The sequence below is a fragment of the Lethenteron reissneri genome, chromosome 52 (genome assembly GCF_015708825.2).
Source record: "Lethenteron reissneri isolate LAM-NWPU_2019-01 chromosome 52, ASM1570882v1, whole genome shotgun sequence".
Taxonomy (NCBI): domain Eukaryota; kingdom Metazoa; phylum Chordata; class Hyperoartia; order Petromyzontiformes; family Petromyzontidae; genus Lethenteron; species Lethenteron reissneri.
In genome coordinates, this window is record NC_083830.1 from 1,174,880 (window position 1) to 1,188,877 (window position 13,998).

The 13,998-nt window shown below is 53.9% G+C and overlaps 1 protein-coding gene across 3 annotated transcripts in view; it reads right to left on the reverse strand.

Annotated features, from left to right (window-relative positions):
• The window catches only part of SLC7A7 (solute carrier family 7 member 7), a 28,708-nt gene extending 26,554 nt beyond the window's left edge, over positions 1–2,154 (reverse strand). Inside the window, exon 1 of one of the 3 annotated variants that reach the window (XM_061573397.1) lies at positions 2,057–2,154. The gene's annotated coding sequence lies outside the window, so the exon portion shown is untranslated. The remainder of the gene's footprint in view (positions 1–2,056) is intronic. The other 2 variants (XM_061573398.1, XM_061573400.1) reach the window with 2 other exon arrangements.
• Between the last annotated feature and the right edge of the window lie 11,844 nt (positions 2,155–13,998).

The window sequence follows — 13,998 nt, forward strand, 5'->3', positions numbered from 1 at the left end:
GCCTCAAATTAGTACCTGGTGCGGTATGTAAAGATCGCCACTAGGGAGACAAAGGCGGCTGGGCGGGGTGCTGGCCACCCATCCTCTCGTGTGCCGTACCGGCCTTCATAGGCACTCGCTAACAGCACTTGCCCCAACGTTCTGTTCAGGCTATACGGGGGACCTTTGTCTTTTATGGTGGCGGCTCTTGCGAAATCGCGTGCCCGAGTCTCTGCTGAGCCAGGCACATCTGCAGTACACCTCACACACGTGACCTGCGCTGTACACATTTGCCAATTGTGTTATGCGCACGAAGGCAATTTATCTTCGACTCGTCACGTATTTCATTTTTATCAGCTAAAAGATACACTACTATGCAACTGGTATTCGTCAAAACATTCCCCATGCTGAAGTACACACACCTCCTCACGAAAAGTCTTGAGACACAGCCAGGCTTTTCTGGGTGAACGAGGCCAAGATTAATAACTAAAACCGTTTTGTGTTTCGATCGGATTGAGTGTGCGACGATTCTTCACTGCCCGTGCAGTGGGAGCTCTGGGCAGGGTCATCCCAGGTCAGGGCGTTGTGGTGGAGATGGAGGTGAGTCTCGGGCCAGCCCGGATGCTGCTGTAGTAGTAATACGAATAAGAATGCTTAATGCGGGGTCAATGATTAACGGTAATGGCTTAAAAATGTGCGACTGTGTCACAAGACAGAAGCAGCATACCTGGCAGCGCGTGCACCACGAGGAGTGGCGGCAGCTGCAGCAGCAGCAAGCTGCGACCACGCCGCCCGCCCCTGCTGCTGCTGCCGCCTGCAGGAGACGCCGTCACGCTGCCGCACCCGCCTGGTGGTGGGACGCGCCACGCCGCGCGGCGCTCGCCGATTGCTGCAGAGGTTCGCGGTTCCATACCCGGCGGCCGCCCTGGTTATCAATGCGGTGTAATAACCCTAAAACGTGGTGCTACACGCCGTCCGCTTCACTCGCAGTGTACGTTTTAGATCCCGTGACGTCGTTTGCAAGAGTCGTATGCCAGTGTGCCGGCGTCAGGGTCCAATTTTCCCACATTCTAGAAATGACGCAACGCACATTCCTCAATTGCGATCACGCAGAGCAACATCAACTCCTGCTGCGAGACGTGGCAGCGCCTTCCTTGGCGGGAGCCTAGAAGAGCGAGATGACGATGGCAACCTGGCCTCGGCGTGAGCTGCCCTTGTGGCTGGGCTGATTGCGAGACACGGGGCCGCTCGCCATGGGGGTTTAGCGCAGCGAGAAGTCGCAGCGAGCGGGGAGTGTCCGTGTTGTTTCGTCTCCACGGCGTCGTCGGCGCGAGCAGTAGACACGTGGCACACACGCTGAGAAACGCAATGGGCTTGGGCAAGACGCGTCACGAGAAAGTACGAAGGGCAGACAGGGGATGGAACGCGTCCTAGAGGCCGTGCCCCCGAGATGGATCGATGACATGTTGCTCGTGTGCAGTAAGCGCGAGGTGGATCGTTACATCGAAGGGATCGTGAGAGATGGTGTCTAATTGAGTCAGGCCTTCATCCAGCAGTGGATTGGTCGTGGCTGCTGGCGATGGTGGAGATTCTAGAAGCGGGGGGGGGGGGGGGGCTCGCGGTGCGCGCTGCGCCCTCCCGCGGAAGCCGAGCGGAACTTCTCCCCCATGTCACCGCGACCCGGGCGCGCTCCCAGCCCGGCTGGGTGGCGGGTGGCGAGGAGTCTGTAGTTGGTGCCCCGGGAGGAGCTCTCGTCTCGTGTCGAGGGCGGCTTGGTCAGCAGCCAGCGGCAGCAGCAGCAGCAATGGCGCTCCACAGGCGACCCAAACAACGCGCCTTTCATTCCTCCCTTGAGCCAAGGTTGCGCAAAGTCGCCAACAGTCGACACATCGAGGCGTTACATAACTTGCCTTCATTTGACCACATTCTATCTTGATAAGTTGGAAAATTCTCCCTTTGGGCTCGCTCACGCCAAGCCGAACGAACCGTTTACATCGCCGTACCATTCGTCGCCCAAGGGGGGTGTTTGACCATACTTCACCACACCGGTCAGTGCGGGGTTGCTGTGGGGTCTTACCGGTTCAGATATCACTCGCCGCTGATGTTCGCCATCGCTGGGAAACGAACTGAGGTGAGCGAGCTCCCTAGCGCCGTGAGTTAACCACCTCACCACCGCTCCCCCCACATAACGACAACAACCGAAACCACCTCGAGACGTAGGGGGGCGGGGGGAGGGGGCAACCACGTGGGGCGGTGGTGGCCACGCTGCACGTGGCCTGCAACCCAAGTGCTGCTGAGGCAGCGAGGGATGGCGAATCACACAAATGCTGCATCGTCATCATCGTCCTCATCACCCAGTATCCGCACAATCGCCACCTGATGCTGCCGCTGCCGCCATGGTTTGCGTGCGGTGGAAGCGGTTCGGGGCTTGTGGCCCAGAACCGTCAGGGCGGGAGGTCGCGGCCACGAATCTTCCGCGTCTTGTTTCACGAGCAGCTTGTGTGTGGCCTCTAAGCGGGAGCGCGCTCCGAGAGGATGGCGCCGCAGAGAGAGACACACACAGAGCGTGGCTCTTCACGCGCCGTGGTGACGCCGTTGTCCAAATTGAGCTCTGTACTGGTCAATCCACTGCTGGATGAGGGTCTACACCATGGGGCCGGTTATTTCACCATACTTCACCAAGCTTGTTAGCGCGGGTTGCCTCATTCTGTGGGGTGGCAGGGGAGCAAGCAAAACAACGCGTGGGTGCCGTGCAGCAGCAGCAACAGCAGCAGCAACAACAACAACCCTGCGTCCGGGCGCACGTTAAAATGTGTCATCGATGCCGCCACCCGAGCAGCGGTGTGCGATGTCTGAGCTCGCCGTGTTGACCGTCACGCCACGGGGATTGCATCAAAGCGCTGCGCTTCGCGTGACAGCTGCCACTCTCTCGCTCTTTACAGTCCGTCACGTCCACTTCTCGGAGAGACAAACACCTCTTGGACAGACAGACACCTTCACACACAGGGTGAGAGAGAGAGAGAGAGATGGACGCCCTCGAAGTGATCGTCCCCAAGGCTGGCGTTGGAACGGCTGCGTAAAGTGTGCCGGTGACGGGGAGAGCGCCCAACGGCAGCAGGGTCGTGGTGGGATCACACGGACACATTCCACACTTGGTCAGTGGAGGGCACTCGAGCCAAAGAGCTTCGGGTTCTCGGAGCCAAAAACGCGGAGTGACAAAATCCTGATCGTTTAAAAAAATAAATTAACCCCAGGCAATGACGATCAATTTAAATAAGGGTGCCAAATTCACAGTTGTTCCCAGAATAATTAGCAATGACACTCCTAGCCATCATAAGGGAAAGCATTCGCCCACTTGGCACAACAATCTAATCAGACTTGTCATGGAATATGACCTGGAATCTGGGCCCATGCTCAGTAACCGCGATAAACAAACGAATCAATTAATAATGCTCAAGTAAAGGGAATTTGGAAGCCAAGCAACGTGTCAAAAATAATTCCATCTAATTCTTGAATAGACGACGCACGTGTAAATAACGAGCATGTGAATGATTTCCTCCAGCACATCAGGTTGTGATTTTTGGTGACCTCCTACGCAACTAAATGTATTTTCCCATAGCCTCATACACTGTCCATTTGATCATCAGTTTCCGGCATTAAAATCACACAGAGAGGACGCCGCCGCTGTGCGATTGATTCCAGATCTGAACGCCGCACAGAGACCAGCACTGAGACCCCAGCAATTGATTTCAGATCCCTAATAGAGAACAAATGTAAAATCAACACTGTTGCTTGTGGGCTTTGAGTTCAACTCCCAGTCCCGGGTTCACTCAGCCAATCATCGGTCTGCAGGAGGTTCCATGAGTAACACGCATTGTGAACGGCACCACCATCATGTGGGCAAAATGTAGCAGTGATCGTGCAATGGACACATCGGTCCCTGTTGTTTTCTTGCGTACGGCTTCGTGAGTCCCATGTCCAGGGCTGATGGGCAAAGCACAGCCCCAGGGAGGAAGCTGAACGGACGTTGTAAATGCCTCTGCTCAATTTAAGCTGAGGTTCGAAATTGTTCATAATGCAGTCCAGAGTCTGTACGTACTTTAAATATGAATGAGTTTATACTTAGGAATATTTTTGACTATCAAAGGGTTTGTCTGATACTGATTAGCTATTATCCTAACTAACTATTTATATCCCTATTTAAAAGCTGATCATCATTATTTTCTTTAATTTTATTCTCATGCCCCATGGTGTTAAGTGCAGTCTCCAACCTTTAGTATCCACGCCATCTCTCCAGCCTCGCTCTTGATGTGCTATGCAGAAGGGCTATTGCCTGAACCCCATCACCCATTATATCAGTATTTAACGCAACAGCAGCACCATCGCCAGATAATTTGCTTGCACAAGAGACCCAGCGCTCCTGTGGGATCTCTCACCTGGGGAATCACCGTCTCTTCAATGAATTATTGAGTGAAAATAAACAAGCGGCACGCGGGCGTGGTGTCTTGGACACAGAGAGCTGTCACCACACCAGTGCAATGGGAATTCTATTTGTGTCTCAGAGCCCAGAGCCGCGTCACACGCGTGCGTCACCGCTGGGTAAATTTGGAGCAGCGAGGGGAGAGGGAGAGCGAGGCGGCAAAGGTTACGTCGCAGCGATCGCCCGCGACTGAGCATCCCCCGGTGCCTGAGCTGTGAATTATGCAGCGATGCGCGGCGCTCCTGGGTGAACAATGAAACCAACCCCAATATACCTTCCCAGCTGATGAAGCACCTCCCCCATGCAAAGGGATTGGACCAGCTGCACGCTTCTGGCAGCAGTGTAGCAGTAGTGCCACCGACAATACTCCTACAGAATTCCATAAACATAATCAACTGTACAAGGCAAAGCACAACGCAGGACAGTAATTATTGAGAGCCAACTCTGACCGCGAGCCAATGGCCATTGCCATTGGCTATTTCGGTGGATAGTCCTGGACTCTCCTTATCCATTTCACGTTCCCCTTGCAGGTGCCATGTCTTTTGAAACAACAGCTCCTGTCCCATTTCCCAACGCGACCGCTTGTTTCTGTGTTGACCCCAAGAACGAAGGCGCTGTCACGTGTCTCTGCTGCAGCACTCTCCGGCTGGCAGGGCACGCTGCGAGACCTTCACAGCCGTGTCGCTGCACGTGGCCTGTGATCCAGCACTGGAGCGAGCGAAGGTTGGTGGATCGCACACATTGTGTGAAACTCCCTTCCCGTGGGCGTCTAGGCGTCATACCCTCGCTGGCCAGGAGAGGGCAGCACAGAAGATGTGGACCTCGCCTGACCCGTCTCTCTGTAATCAAGTGTTGCCCCCTCGCACGCGGGAGTTGTCTCCGCGTGCTCCGGTTTCCTCTCACACGCAAACACTCGTCAATTGGCCAATAACACCTTCGTATACAGAGGACCGCAGAGCTTGGGAAATTGTTGCCGCCGGCTTTTCACTGCGAGGCTGCTGCTGTCATCCCGCTCGTCGGTGGCTCCTCTTCACGCCTGCACGTGCCCCCCTCTCTACGAGGAGGAGCGCAGACTGTGCGCTGCGTTACGAGTCGACATTGTGATACTGCCACTCTCGTCCATGTGGATGCCGACAAGCGTGGCTGGGAGAACACTCCACGGACGTGTCCACGAGCAGTGCTGAGTGCCGTCACACGCATGCACATGCGTGTGACCATGTCTGACGCGTGGGCATCAATGGGATGACTCAAGCGTCACCTTGGGGCCCGTGGTTTGACGCGTTGTGTTTCCACTCAAGACCAGATGGGTGGCTGCTGCTACTTGCCTGCTCCTCCTGGTATGTGCGTGGGACGTGTGCGTGGGATGTGTGTACGTGTGTGTGTCGTACGCGTGTATGTGTGTGTGGTACGTGTGTGTGTGTAGGATGTGTATGTGTGTGTGGTATGTGTGTGTATGTGGGATGTGTGTGTGTGTGTGTGGTACGTGTGTGTGTGGGGTGTGTGTGTGTGGTACGTGTGTGTGTGGGATGTGTGTGTGTGGTACGTGTGTGTGGGATGTGTGTGTGTGTGGTACGTGTGTGTGTGTGGTACGTGTGTGTGTGGGGTGTGTGGTACGTGTGTGTGTGGGATGTGTGTGTGTGTGGTACGTGTGTGTGTGGGATGTGTGTGTGTGGTACGTGTGTGTGGGATGTGTGTGTGGGTGTGTGTGGTACGTGTGTGTGTGTGTGGTACGTGTGTGTGTGGGGTGTGTGGTACGTGTGTGTGTGGGATGTGTGTGTGTGTGGTACGTGTGTGTGTGGGGGTGTGTGTGTCCGTTACTTGTGTGTGTGAGATATGTGTGTATGTGTGTGTGGGATGTGTGTGTGTGTGTGGGATATGTGTGTATGTGTGTGTGGGATGTGTGTATGTGTGTGTGTGCTGATGGAACTCTTAGGGCTTAGGCAGTTGCTAAAGAGAGCAGCTCTCGGCTCGATGTGCACGCGGCCTCTTCATCACAGCGGCGGCAGCGGCATGGACCCCACGCTGAAGGTCCCGAGGGGCATTGGGCAGGAGACGAGCCAATTGGAGAGCACGACCGGTGCCTTCACGAGCCTCGTTCGAGCGCCATGCTTGTGTTGGTGTTTTGGGAGCTCTTCTTCTGACGTTACTCTCCTTTCAACTCGAGACCAGACACGGCACAAGTTCGCAGCGGAGAGGTGGCATCACAGCGCCACCTCTGCTCTTAGGTCGAGGAATAAGAATGCATGAAAACGTGTAAGAGCACACACATACACACATGTGCATATCTAATCGTGGTGAGTATTAAGTTCATTGGGTATGCAACGCTCAGCAGTCATCGTAAAAAGGCGCATCATAGCAGCTCTGCATACACAGTATTTTTGTTACTTATAATGTAAAACTATTATTATTATTGTTGTTGTTAAGGCCTCTGATTGCTTTCACGTAAGTAAATAAAGTAAATTTAATTCGAAGAGCGCTGTGTTTGAACCCGCGTCCTCGTGGCTCGCAGCCCCGCGCGTTCCCCACTCGGCTACAGAGGGGCGGTGACGTCACGCGGGCTTCCCGCACGTGGAGCTGGGGCCCCGTTGCCCGGGAGACTGCGGGGATAACGAGGCCAGACCCCGGCGTTAACTCAGTGACCCCAGCTTAGCGGCAGAACAAAACACTCCTCAGAAACACTCTCCTCACTGCACAGAAACACTCACCTCAGAAACACTCTCCTCACTCTGCACAGAAACACTCTCCTCAGAAACACTCTCCTCACTCTGCACAGAAACACTCTCCTCACTCTGCACAGAAACACTCTCCTCAGAAACACTTTCCTCACTCTGCACAAAAACACTCTCCTCACTCTGCACAGAAACACTCTCCTCAGAAACACTCTCCTCACTCTGCACAGAAACACTCTCCTCAGAAACACTCTCCTCACTCTGCACAAAAACACTCACCTTACTTTGCACAGAAACACTCTCCTCACTCTGCACAGAAACACTCTCCTCACTCTGCACAGAAACACTCTCCTCACTCTGCACAGAAACACTCTCCACAGAAACACTCTCCTCACTCTGCACAGGAACACTCTGCACAGAAACACTCTCCTCACTCTGCACAAAAACACTCTCCTCACTCTGCACAGGAACACTCTGCACAGAAACACTCTCCTCACTCTGCACAGGAACACTCTCCTCAGACGGTTGTGGTGCAGTCGCTGTTCAGATGGCACTCACCGCTGATGTGAGACATCGCTCACCACTGATGCTGTTAGCTATGACCGGGAATCGAACTGTGGTCCTCCTGCGAGGTCGTTGGTTCAATGACCTCCCATGGGAATCGAACTGTGGTCCTCCTGCGAGGTCGTTGGTTCAATGACCTCCCATGGGAATCGAACTGGGGTCCTCCTGCGAGGTCGTTGGTTCAATGACCTCCCATGGGAATCGAACTGTGGTCCTCCTGCGAGGTCGTTGGTTCAATGACCTCCCATGGGAATCGAACTGGGGTCCTCCTGCGAGGTCGTTGGTTCAATGACCTCCCGTGGGAATCGAACTGGATCCTCCTGCGAGGTCGTGGTTCAATGACCTCCCGTGGGAATCGAACTGGGGTCCTCCTGCGAGGTCGTTGGTTCAATGACCTCCCGTGGGAATCGAACTGGATCCTCCTACGAGGTCGTTGGTTCAATGACCTCCCGTGGGAATCAAACTGGATCCTCCTGCGAGGTCGTGGTTCAATGACCTCCCGTGGGAATCGAACTGGATCCTCCTGCGAGGTCGTGGTTCAATGACCTCCCGTGGGAATCGAACTGGATCCTCCTGCGAGGTCGTGGTTCAATGACCTCCCGTGGGAATCGAACTGGATCCTCCTGCGAGGTCGTGGTTCAATGACCTCCCGTGGGAATCGAACTGGATCCTCCTGCGAGGTCGTGGTTCAATGACCTCCCGTGGGAATCGAACTGGATCCTCCTGCGAGGTCGTGGTTCAATGACCTCCCGTGGGAATCGAACTGGATCCTCCTGCGAGGTCGTGGTTCAATGACCTCCCGTGGGAATCAAACTGGATCCTCCTGCGAGGTCGTGGTTCAATGACCTCCCGTGGGAATCGAACTGGATCCTCCTGCGAGGTCGTGGTTCAATGACCTCCCGTGGGAATCGAACTGGATCCTCCTGCGAGGTCGTGGTTCAATGACCTCCCGTGGGAATCGAACTGGATCCTCCTGCGAGGTCGTGGTTCAATGACCTCCCGTGGGAATCGAACTGGATCCTCCTGCGAGGTCGTGGTTCAATGACCTCCCGTGGGAATCGAACTGGATCCTCCTGCGAGGTCGTGGTTCAATGACCTCCCGTGGGAATCGAACTGGATCCTCCTGCGAGGTCGTGGTTCAATGACCTCCCGTGGGAATCGAACTGGATCCTCCTGCGAGGTCGTGGTTCAATGACCTCCCGTGGGAATCGAACTGGATCCTCCTGCGAGGTCGTTGGTTCAATGACCTCCCGTGGGAATCGAACTGGGTCCTCCTGCGAGGTCGTGGTTCAATGACCTCCCGTGGGAATCGAACTGGATCCTCCTGCGAAGTCGTGGTTCAATGACCTCCCGTGGGACTCGAACTGGATCCTCCTGCGAGGTCGTGGTTCAATGACCTCCCGTGGGAATCGAACTGGATCCTCCTGCGAGGTCGTGGTTCAATGACCTCCCGTGGGAATCAAACTGGATCCTCCTGCGAGGTCGTGGTTCAATGACCTCCCGTGGGAATCGAACTGGATCCTCCTGCGAGGTCGTGGTTCAATGACCTCCCGTGGGAATCGAACTGGGTCCTCCTGCGAGGTCGTTGGTTCAATGACCTCCCGTGGGACTCGAACTGGATCCTCCTGCGAGGTCGTGGTTCAATGACCTCCCGTGGGAATCGAACTGGGTCCTCCTGCGAGGTCGTGGTTCAATGACCTCCCGTGGGAATCGAACTGGGTCCTCCTGCGAGGTCGTTGGTTCAATGACCTCCCGTGGGAATCGAACTGGGTCCTCCTGCGAGGTCGTGGTTCAATGACCTCCCGTGGGACCCCCTGGGGCCACGGCGCGGCTCTCGGGGCTGGGCCGTGGCCACGTTTCGTCGCCGCTTCGCTTCCCACAGCTCCTAAGCAGTGCCTCGTGTGTGGATCTGCCCTGGGGGTTACAACTCGGTGGGAAGAAAATAAATCCGTTTTAGTTCATTATTTATCTCGCATTGCTTGCACATCAAACGTTTATTCTAAACGTAATTTAAACGTCCAAACGGGTAATGGATGTGGAGAGCTGCCAAGTTTTGAATACAGTAAACCAATTTAACATTGAAATGTACCAGCACACCTGCCTAGATCGCGTGTGGAACTAAGGTGCTCTTCTCGTTCGCAGTTCACCTCAGGAGTTTGGCTTTGTAACACAAATGACAATTGTGTTATTACTCTTTGGATGTGGTATTGTTGCCATTCGTGGGGAGAGCCTCACCGAGTCTCAGCACATTCATTCTGGAGGCTCCTGACAAGTTTTCTCGCTGCTGTGTGTGATCACAATTGGAATAATGTTAGATTTATTTTCAGCACTGGGATGTTCTTTGGCCATTGTGTTGTGGGTTTTTTTTTAGCTATGAGTGAGGAATCCAGAAAACCCGGAGGAATCCCATGCTGGACGAGGGGTGAAGATGCAAACTGCACGCAGAAAGATGTCCGGTTCGGGAATCAAACCCAGGCCCTTCTTTGCTGCGAGACACGCATGTTACCACTGCATCGCAGCTCTTTAAATGAATGCATGCATTATTGCGGCTGGCAGGGGAATCGCAGAAACCGCTGTCACATCTCACGATCTGCACGCTCACGTGGATCTGGAAACTTTGCGGAGTTCCCACAATCTGAGCCACGCACGGCACCTAATCGATGCCTGCTGGAGGCTCTCCTAGGAGCGCCTCCAGCCGGGTGACCGTGCGTCTGTGCTCCCTGGCACGCAGAGCCACGCACGGCACCTAATCGATGCCTGCTGGAGGCTCTCCTAGGAGCGCCTTCAGCCGGGTGACCGTGCGTCTGTGCTCCCTGGCACGCAGAGCCACGCACGGCACCTAATCGATGCCTGCTGGAGGCTCTCCTAGGAGCGCCTTCAGCCGGGTGACCGTGCGTCTGTGCTCCCTGGCACGCAGAGCCACGCACGGCGCGCACGGGTTTAAATCATTACACAGCATCAACACAAGCCTCGTGTCCAGACGCCGCACGAGAAAGGTGGATGGGAACTCGAGTCGGTTTCAGGAGAGGCAGGTGAGATGTGTTCCTACGACCGACTATATCTGATCTCGTCATGCCTCGCAAAGCTCAGCAAGCTCCAGCCTGGCTAGCCCTTGGATGGGAGACTGCCTGGTGTTGTTGATTTGGACTACGAGGTGGCTGGGAAACTGAAGCGCAGCGATGGATTATTGTAAGCAGTGTGACTTGGTTTGAAAACGAAGGGAAGTGGTTATTATGCAAACTTAAACTCACTTTCGCCCCGATGAACTGGACCGGATGTATTAATCACGAAGTTGTTTATTTTGTATTCCTTGAAGTCACCTTGGATTAGTGAGGCTGTCACTGGAGTTGTAGAGCGGCGCACTGCGCGCTCCGCGTGGGATGATGAGTGCGGTTGGCGCTGCGTGAGTCTGGAGGGGACGGAGCCCCCCACAGGAGGGGACGGAGCCCCCCACAGGAGGGGATGGAGCCCTCACAGGGCGCGTTTGTGGCTTCACGGTCAAGCACTGCAGGCATGTTTGCATTTGTCTTAAAGCGAGACGTTTGAGGAGAAAAGACCCCATGAATGTGGAATCCATGAAAAGTTTACAACAAGTTTACAACGCCGTTTCCATTGCGGCGCGTGTCCGCGATGCTGTGAGAACAAGGGCGAGTCGACCCGAGGTGGACTGGTGCAGACCACAGCCGAGCGGAGATCGCGTGGATCGGGGGTGCGGGGCCCGGAGGAGGGGGCCCCCTCCCCAAGATAACTCTCGAAAGCAGCATCATCATCATCATTGTCATCATCGTCATCATCGTCATCATCATCGTCGTCATCATCATCGTCATCATCATCGTCATCATCGTCATCATCATCATTGTCATCATCATCATCGTCATCAATCATCATCGTCATCATCGTCATCATCATCGTCGTCATCATCGTCATCAACGTCATCATCATCATCATCGTCATCATCGTCATCGTCATCATCGTCATCATCATCGTCATCATCATTGTCATCATCGTCATCATCATTGTCATCATCGTCATCATCATTGTCATCATCGTCATCATCATCGTCATCGTTACTGGCTCGCTGCCCACAGCACTGTGGAAGCAGGGAGGGTTGGCGGATCGCACACATTTCATGAAACTCCCTTCCCGTGGCCATCTTGGTGTCACAATACCCTCGCTTGCCAGGAGAAGACAGCACAGCAAATGTGCTCCTCACCTGTTCCATCTGTATTAGATTGAGCGTTTCCCCCTCGCTCGTGCGGGGTTTCTCCGGGTGCTCCGGTTTCCTCCCACGTATAAGCACTCATTCGTTGGCCGACCATGCTTCAATACATAGAGGAGCGCAGAGCTTGGGCAATTGTTGGCGTTGGATCACCGCGTGGCTGCCTTCTTCCTCGTTTGTGGTTCCTGCTCGCGCCTCTGAGTTATCTTCTCTCTACGAGAACTCGCATTACGAGTTGAAATCATTAATATTCATCTTCTTGGTTCTTTCGGTAAAGTCACGTAGAAGGGAAGTAATAAAATAATATTTAATATCTTCTTGGTTCTTTCGGTAAAGTCACGTAGAAGAGAAGTAATACAATAATATTTTATTACTTCCCTTCTTTCGGTAAAGTCACGTAGAAGGGAAGTAATAAAAGATTAATCCCTGCAGTCACGAAAGCTTTAAATCGAAATCATTAATATTGCTTCACTCAAAACCTTCCGATTGCAGGCGCTCCAAGTGAGCACGCCACGCCTCGTCTGGGCACGCGTCACGGACACTCCACACAGCAGCAGCCTGGGCGGCTAATTGAGTTCTGTGACTGATGCTAATTTTAACTGCGTTCCCAATGGGCTGCGATACACAAATGATTCCTTCCATCTGGGATTGGAGTCGCTGATTCTCGAACGGAGGGTGGGGTGCCAGGAGACGGCATTCCACGTTCTCATGACGAGGCCGAGTACAACCTTAATTAAATACAACAGTCACGGCCACCTCTACCCCAGACAAACTCACCAGGCGGTGCTCACCTCCCCACCCTAGGGGCTGATTGTGATGATGCTGCTGCTGCTGATGATAATGGTTACAATTAGAATGCAGCGTCCTGCATACACGTGCAGAGAGTGTGACCACTGCATGTGATGGATTGCAGCAATTGGCTGTGATTACACACAGAGACACGCGTGTGTGTGCGCGTACACCTCGCTGGAGACGCGCACACGCGCGCGCATTGGGAGCGGTGGCGCAATGGTTAGCGCACTGAGCTGCGTACTCGGCGACCTGCGTTCGAATCCCGCACAGATTTGTCACTATTCTGGCTGCCGCCTGATGATGCTGGTTGCAATTCCTGGGGAAACGTTGTACTCAGATTGTAAATGTTGTGGATTTGCACTCCAACACACCGGTTAGTGCTGTACTAATTAGCTGTGTCGGTGGTGGCGGGTTTAACGACACATTTATATTACGCGATCGAACCCCCAAAAAACCTGTATTATGGATATACTTAATTTGGAGCTTTCGTGACTGCAGGAATTATTCTTTGGTTCTTTCGGTTAAGTCACATCGTGACTTAACCGAAAGAACCAAAGAATATGGATATACTGTATGTGCTATGAAGGACCATTTCCCAAAACGTCGCCCATTGTGCATGTTTTGTTTAAGACGGCCGTGTTGAGTCGTTGCTTTAATTCAGAGGCGGCGCGCCTGGTGTGGTTTGGGTTTTATTTAAACTTGGCCTGGGATCACAGGGAGCCGTCCCCCCTGTGTGCCGGCTTTAAACACCCGCTGCTGGTTAGCGCAAGTGTCAAGGTCAAGGGGCCGACATGTGATGCATGTTTCGTGTTATTACTTGGCGAGACGGAAGAGACGAGTGACTAATGTATCATTCAGAATGCCGTGCCACGCCACTCGGTGACGTTTTAGAAAGGAAACAATGATGGTTTATATTTCCACCTAAAAGGATAATTGGGCAGCTAAAACGACAGATTCTGCTTCTTGTCTCCTTCCAATTGAAGCCACAACAGCGCGACTTCCCATTCTACTCTTGCGCACGATGGTAGCGGCAGCGACATGTCGAGGTGCTGACGCCGATGGCCACGACGAGAAGGGGGATCTCGTCCTGTCGATCGGGTTCTGGCCACGGACAGGTCCTTCTTTCGGACTTTAGCGCTTCTGATCGCATCTCGCCAGGACGACGGCATCAGTTGTGTTGACGGTGACACGAGAAGGGCCTCCCGTCTCTATTTACATCTCTCGTGCATGTATTGTGCGACTCCTCGTCTAAACGGTAGCACAGTGTTGCAATCACTCACGGGATCCACTGTGCA